The sequence below is a fragment of the Quercus suber genome, unplaced genomic scaffold (genome assembly GCF_002906115.3).
Source record: "Quercus suber isolate HL8 unplaced genomic scaffold, Cork oak 2.0 scaffold_75, whole genome shotgun sequence".
Lineage (NCBI taxonomy): Eukaryota > Viridiplantae > Streptophyta > Magnoliopsida > Fagales > Fagaceae > Quercus > Quercus suber.
Window position 1 is genome coordinate 1,800,300 of NW_027069540.1, and position 8,387 is coordinate 1,808,686.

Consider the following 8,387-nt stretch of genomic DNA (forward strand, 5'->3'; position numbering starts at 1 on the left):
AGTTGCTTAAGGCCTAACTGATTGAAAATCTTTGGTTTCTAATATTAAAATACTAGACTCTTTTTTAAAATTTTAAAATATAATTTCTATGTGTTTTGTCACACTATTTTACTAGCACAATGCAAACATATAATATCACCTAGTAGGAAAAAAAAGACATATTCATCATTTTGTCTTTTGGATGCTTATATGGTTTACTTGATTATTGTAGGCTGTACTTTGCCAAACTTGGGCTTGGATCCCCTCCAAAGGACTATTATGTGCAAGTTGACACAAGAAGTGACATTCTATGGGTGAATTGTGTTGGCTACAAGAGCTGTCCAAAGAAAAGCGGTCTTGGTGTATGTGCTTCTAACTTTTCATTTAAATTGAATTTCTTTGTCTCTTTGCTAAAAGATAGTTCCTTAATTAGGTACTTTTTATGAGCTCTCCTTAAAATTGTATGCTAGAGACCATCGTATTACCATGTGACTTACACACACAGACACACACACACAATCTGATTGTATTAAAGTCTGAGATTATTTCAATGACTTGATTCGTTCAAAGTTTGTAGTCAAAACTATTTTCAATTGCATGCTCCATCAATGTAGTGTGATTTATGATACAAAATAAAAATAACATTATTAACATTATCAATTACTATAAAATTTGTTCGTTTCCTTAAACGGCTATATCTTTTATCCTAAAAATACAATTTTAATAGCATTTGGATAAGATGGCACTTCCACTCTACATAACTATGGGGCGGTGGGTGAACTCATGAATTTAATCACTTTATGTTGGAAGTTTTCTCAGTACTAGAAATGTTAATTTTTTAGTCCATGGTTGCTCATCAACATTGATAGAAAGAGTTGTAATTAGTACATTTTGCCCTTGCTTTTCTTTGTCATCAGGGTATTACCTTTTGTTGCAGTTGGGGAGTAGTTTTGGTTTGCAATATAGTTCTTAACCTGTGTGGTTATATTCTGCGTTTGCAATTTGGGAGGGATAGCAGTGAGCCAAGCAATAATAGCCTAGAAGGTGCTCTACTGATCTGTTTTCTTCTTTCCTTACCCCACTCCACAATTTGAATTTTTAACTCTTACCCTTTTTTGAGTATTTTACCAAATGACTTTCTTCTATTGCTCCCTTTATATGTGCTTGTTGCTGTCGCTGACACCATTATTAATTTGAGATATCAAAATGATTGTTTATCACTGAGAGAATGTATTATTTGTCATGACCTGGCTCCAACATCTTACTGTAAAGTATTCTTTGAGGAATGTGACAATCTCAATTCAATTATTTATGTTTTTATTTAAGTTTTACTTTATACATGGCATGCAATCCATCCTAGTACGAGAGATATAAGGTTCATTATAGAATGATGAGTTTACAGTCGAGTACCCCTTTAAGAATCCATCTTAATTTGGGATCATAGTTTTTTCCTCATTAAGGCCAACTTCAAACTTGTACTATGTTCCAATCTTCACACTTGTACTTTTTTTAAAAAAAAAAATGTAAAAGGTTTGGTGTTGCTTCTTACAAGATGGCTAAAGCATAGGCATTGATTTTCTTTGCAATTTGTAGGCCTTGATATTGTTTGCAGAAACTTTGTTAAAGAAGTGGTAAAGAGTGTGGTTTTTGTTCCAATATGGTATGAAACTTAGCTCATGTTTGTTTAAAATTGACTTATGGAGATTTACTATTTGCACCATCAATATTAGTTAAGATTAATACAATGCTTTAAATGGGGTAGATAAAATGACGGTTGATAAATCTTGGATTCATCTTTCTACTAGATCGTGCATTGAGTACATTAATGGAGTTGAAAACTTTCTTGAGTATGCATTTAAACATTTAATAGATGGAGATATGAAAATCAACTTTCTGTGTATTGATTGTAGCAACAGGTATCGTAGGACTCGAAATGAGGTCAAGTATCATCTTTTATTTAGGGGTATAACGAGAGATTATACTACTTGGTACCTTCATGGGGAAGGTGATAGTGAAGAGGAAGGTGATAGTGAAGTGGAATGTGATGATGATGATGGTATGCTTATGGTGATATGTTTGATATGATCAAGGATGCTTATCCACAAGTGGTGCGTGGCAGGGAATGAAGTAGAAATGAGCCACAAGAGCCAAATGGAGATGCAAAGAAATTTAATACATTGTTGGAAGAGGTTAAAAAGCCTTTGTATCCAGATTATGAAAAGTATTCAAGCTTGTCCTTCATAGTCAAGTTATTGCACATAAAGTGCGTATCATCATGGAGTAACAAGTCCTTTAATATGTTGATGGAGCTATTAAAGGATGCATTTCCTATGTGTGAGAGACTACCTAGCTCGGACTATGAGGCAAAAAAGATTGTCAACGATCTAAGCCTCCATTATGAGAAGATAGATGGGTGCAAAGATGATTGTGCATTTTATTATAAGGAGTATTCAAGAGCAACTCAATGTCCAGTTTGTAAACTTTCAAGATGGCAGTCAAATAAGAGTGGTAAAGGGAAAAATAAAAAGGTACCACGGAAGGTTTTGCGGTATTTATCCACTTAAATCAAGGCTACAATGATTATTTATGTCAACAAAGATTGCTGCGGATATGAAATGGCACCATGAAAAATGTGTTAATGATGGAGTGTTACAACATCCAGTAGATTGTGAAGTTTGGAAAAAATTTGACCAAATTCATGAGCCATTCGCAATGGATCCCTGTAATGTTAGGCTTGGACTAGCTACAAATGGATTAAACCCATTTGGAAATATGAATATTAAATACAGTATTTGGCCTATTATCTTATTTCCATATAATCTTCCCCCTTGGATGTGCAAGAAGGAGCCTTACTCATTGATGTCATTACTTATACTAGGCCCAAAGGGTCCTGGGAATGACATTGATGTATTCTTGAGGCCATTGATTGATGAGCTAAAAAAATTGTGGGAAGATGGGATGTTTACATATGATGCTTCAACAAAGGAGAACTTTCAAATGAGAGCAGCAATGTTATGGGCTATCCATGACTTTCCTGCATATGTTATTATTTCCGGTTAGAGTACAAAGGGAAATTTGGTGTCTCCTTGTTGTCATAGTGAGACTACACATTGTAGGTTATGAAATGGATACAAGATATACTATATGGGACATCATCAATTTTTTGGCCTTAGATCACAAATGGTGTAATAATAAGTCACAATTTAATGGTAAAAAAGAAAGGAAGACAGCACCTAAACGGTTATCTAGTGATGATATGTTAAAACAAATTCTTCCATTAGAGCCAATTATATTTGGAAAAGGCCAGAAAAAACAATTTCTAGAAGGGCATGGGCAATTTCATAATTGGAAGAAGCATATCATTTTTTTTTTAATTGCCATATTGGAGCACACTTTTGTTACATCACAATTTGGATGTGATGCATGTTGAAAAAAAATATATTTGATAATGTGATTGAGACAATTATGAATATTAAATATAAAATGAAGGATTCTTTAAGCATTAGTCTTCATCTAAAAGAAATGGGCATACGACATACGCTCCACCCCATAGAGGTTAATGGGAAGATAGAGCTATCCCCAGCTTGCTACACACTGTCAAATGATGAGAAAAGGGCCATATGCTTATGGGTAAAAAATCTTAAATTTTCGTATGGCTACTTTGCAAATTTATCTCGATGTGTGAATATTGAGGAGAGAAAAATTTCTGGTATGAATACTCATGATTGTCATGTTTTCCTAAAAAGATTACTCCCACTAGCAATGCGTGACTTTTTACCTAAAAACGTATCTGATGCTTTGACTGAGTTAAGTAACTTTTTCAAAGAATTGTGTTCTAAAGTGTTACAAGTAGATGATGGATCGTCTTGAAACCCAAATTGCAATAACCCTCTATAAATTAGAACAAAATTTTCCACCTTCTTTCTTTGATGTAATGGTTCACTTGGCCATTCACCTATCTTGGGAAGCTAAAGTTGTAGGTCTAGTGCAATACAGATGGATGTATCTAGTTGAGAGGTAAAGTTTACAAAATTTCATTATAATCTAAATTACAATTGCACACTAGTATTTTATTTTTGATAAAATTTCATATTATGCCTTCAAATATAGGTATTTGCACAAGCTTAAGAGTTATGTCCGTAATAAGGCACACGTAGAAGGGTCTATTGTAGAAAAGTATTTAGTAGATGAATGTCTAACATTTTGTTCTCGCTATTTACATGGAATAGAAACCAAATTTAATCGAGTAGAGAGAAATTATGATGGAGGTACTTCCGCATGTGCAAATACCTCTCAATTGTCCATATTCTCAACACTTGGACGACATTTAGGGAAAGCAATAAGGTGTGAGTTGAATGATGATCTTCACCATGCAGCAACATTTTATGTCCTTCAAAATTGTGTCGACGCTGACCAATTTGTTGAGTAAGATGATCTTCACAAAAATTACTTCTTTGATACTCTCTTGATATGATATTAAAACTTATTAGGATATTTTACTGTGTGCAAAGAACATAAGAACATCCTTACAAATGCAGGTGTTCTCGACATTGACAGGGTGCATAGACAACAATTTATTACGTGGTTTGATAAAAAAGTAAGATAGTAATTTACTTTGAAAACGTATGTTTGTTTATATTTTAACTACTACAACTAAAGTTTAACCTTATTTAGGTTTTATTGTAGATCACCAACTTATATAATACAAGGCAAGTTGATGGGCATATGCTTTCATTAGCTCGGGGCCTTGAGAAAAGGGCTATTTTTTTATCGAGGTTACAATGTTAATGGGTTCAGATTTCATACAAATCAATGTGATGAAAGTAAAAGAACACAAAATAATGGAGTTATGGTGAGAGGGGATGATCAAAGTTGCAATGTGCCTTATTATGGACAAGTAACAGACATTGTTGAACTTCAATATACTGAAGGGAACAAAGTTGTGTTGTTTAAATGTGATTAGTATGATGTATCTCATGAAGGAATTGGTTATAAGAGAGATCGGCATGGAACCACTATTGTTAATACATCACGAAAGTTGAAAACCGTAGAGCCATTTGTATTATCATGTCAAGCAACTCAAGTTTACTATGTTAATGGAATAAAAGATCCCAAATGGAATGTTGTGATTGAAACCAAGCCACAAAACCTTTATGAAATGCCATTAGATGAAGAAGAGCCATACCAAGAAGAAGAAAAATTACATTGTACTGCAAATGTGCTGCAAGAAGAAAATGAGGATGAGGATGATGATATAGATTGGAGTAGGAGTGGTGTTGAGAATATGATAATCGAGTGACTTCAAAGGCTTATAGCCTCCACTCCATCACCGTATTTGGCTTCATCCAGATTAGTCGTCCATGTGCATAATACTAAGGATGCTTATTGAAATAGAAATTTAGTTACAGACAAGGTATGGGGAGTTATCTCTCTTACTCTCTTTCTTAATTCTCTAAGGTTATTACCCTAAAAGTATAGAATGCTCTCATTGACCCCATTGAGTTTAATATGTGATTATACTATCTATTTTGACTCTGTTTGAGCTTGAAGTTGTTTTAAAAAAAAAAAAAAAAAAGAAAGCGATACTATTGCTGGCTTTATGAATGTGTCCCCTTCATGCTTATATATCTATTTTGTTTCAGACATGCACTATAGACTAGGGAGGCGGGGACAATGGAGTCATGGACACAATTTAAACCGCATATTTGAGCTTGATCAAAATTCTTGGATACAAGGAGGTTAGAGTAAGTATAATATTCACAATAAAAACGTGTAAAAAAGGTTGTTGGGCACTGGTTTGACAAATTGAAAAAAAAAAATGTAGCTGATATACTATGCTCAAGCTGAAACAAAAGTGCACAGGGAAATAAATTTTTTTTTGTTTATTGTTGATTTAGCAAATAACTTATTCAAACAATTTCCTCAATCACCCTCTTAATTGAAATATTGCTTTAATGAATGCTAGAGATATATAAACGTGTAAGTTTTGTGCATATTTCAACTTGTAGGCATGCTTATTTTCCTACAAGTTGGCCAACCCACGGAAGGTCTCATTCATAACAGGAATCGGATACTAGGATTGTTTTTTTATCATGTGGAGAAGGTAATCTTGTTTTGTTGCATTAACAGTGTGTGACCTTTTACAGGTGATCATAATTCTTGGCTCTGATCTTTCTATGTGTGTATCATTTGTCAAATACCACATAATTTTTCTTTGTAATTATTCTTTGGTTTCCATTTCAGCTTGCCCCAGTTCCTTTAAGCTGTTGCAGTCACATCTCTTGTTGTGGCAGCTACTGTAGATGCTTTGGTTCTGCCCTAATTAAATCAAGTAAGCTAGTCTCAAGTTTTCAATTATTACCTTCCTCTCACATACTCGTTTTCATTGAGATAATCAAGTTTCTACTAAGACCTTTATTTGGCTATGTCAGTTTCTTGAAGACATTAAATAGAATCTAGTTATGCATATATCTCATTTCCTTTCCCCTTTTATTTTGTATTTGTATTTAAAAGAAGTAGATTGAGAAGTGGGTACACATTACTCCATATTACTATAAGTTGGCAGTGAAAAAACGCCCAGGTTGAGTTTGTGAAGAGAGTGAAAATTTTGTTAGTGAATAGTTTTATGTTCTAATTCTTTGGAAGGATGGTGGGGGATTGCATAGGTCATTAATTTGTTTTGTAGTTGCAATGCCAAAAGCATGTAAATACCTAATGAATTCTATATGTTTGACAGTGCAGAATGGATCTGCAGTAATTCAAGAAGGATTGTTGTGGGATTAGATTTGGACCTTGAGGCTCTAAATTGATGCCTGGAGAAGAACATAAGTGCAGTTGGGGCTAATGGGTATTCCAAAATATCCCTCTTTCATGCCAATGGCTTGCAACCTCTTAAGGCCAAGCTAGTCAACTTTAAGCCTCAAGACCTGATAAGTAAAATTACACTGCAAGAGGGCAAAGATGGTTCTGAGACTTGTGCATTGGAATCTATTGTGCAAGTGGGATCTATTGCTATTGATAAGTACATGAAGAGTTTGCCACTACCTCCTAGAGACATTATTTGTGCATTTAACTATAGCTGTTGTGGTGCAGAGCTAGTTTTTTTTATTTTAAGCATGTCCTTGATGCCTTGTCAAAGAAATGTGGTATATTTGTGAGGATTTATATGGTGGGACATCATCAGAGCACAAGCTAAGACTTCAGAGAAGATTTGCCAATTTTGCAGTATAATCTTTCTGCTCCAAATATTAATGACATTTGTTGGAGCATTTTAATATTAAATAATTAAAATGAATAAATGTTACAACATAAATGTAAAGATGTGGGAGTGAATATGGAAGATGAAGAATTAGTAAAAATGTTTAATCCCACATTGAAAAGGAGAGAGACTATTTTGTTTTTTTTTTTAATTGTGGTGATTAATAGGCTAACATGAATTGTCTCAAATATTGGGCTCGATATGTGTGTAAAGGGGAGGTGAAGGGTGGAGGTATCAAAAATGAAAATGAATTAACCTCTTGGATCCTCCTACTTGACAGCCCATTCAGGGTAATTACCATATCCGTTGGTGAGTATATGGCCCGAATTAATACTCCATTTTTCATTTCTATTGCTTCTATTCCTAGAATTCTCTTTTAATCTTTCCTTTCTTGTCCCCCCCCCAAAGGATGTTCAAGATTTTTAAGGTTGAACTGAAGTTCATCTAGAAGTTTAACTACGATGGCATAATAAATAATAGGGTATAAATAATTAAAAAATGTACAAGTCTCACAATGAAGAAGGACAAACGTTTCCTTCAACTCATTATGTGACGATTTATAAAAAGACAAAGTTTCATACAAATCCAATTGAAGAAATTTCCTCCAACTCATTAGGTGACAATTCATAAAACCATAAACAATTATTAAATCACATGTCCCATTAAATTATTTAAACAAGCGCATGCCTTATTAAATACGTCATATGATTAAAAGTATAAGTGAATAATTTATTAATCACCATGTAGTTAGTTGAAGGAATTTTCTTCCAAACCAATTAAGAAGTAAACTCTTTCATTCATAAAGCCATCCATGTGTGTAAAATTACGAGACTCATTAAATTATGTTTTTAAAATAGGTATTGCAAGTACCACATAGTAAATTGAAAGTAGATGCTATATATTATTCTTGCTCTATAAATAAGGGAGAGGTTTTTGCAAGAAGTATCACAGGGTCCTACGTCAGAAAAATAAAGGAGGATCTTATACTTTTTCCTCTGTAAATAGCATATTCCTTGAACTTATTTTTTTGAGAAACTTATTCCTTGAACTATTGAATGCACTGGCTAACTTTTATTGGGTCTAATATTCTTAACTTAAATGGATGATTTACTCCGTTTGTTAGTTTTTTTTATTATAGAAATAGTAAAAA

The 8,387-nt window shown here is 33.6% G+C and overlaps 1 long non-coding RNA gene across 1 annotated transcript; it reads left to right on the forward strand.

Annotated features, from left to right (window-relative positions):
- Positions 1–4,671: 4,671 nt before the first annotated feature.
- On the forward strand, positions 4,672–7,196 carry LOC111987809 (uncharacterized). Its single transcript, XR_010628971.1, has 4 exons — positions 4,672–5,392; positions 5,622–5,723; positions 5,988–6,310; positions 6,716–7,196. It is a non-coding gene; the product is annotated as an uncharacterized LOC111987809 (long non-coding RNA).
- The last annotated feature ends 1,191 nt before the right edge of the window (positions 7,197–8,387 follow it).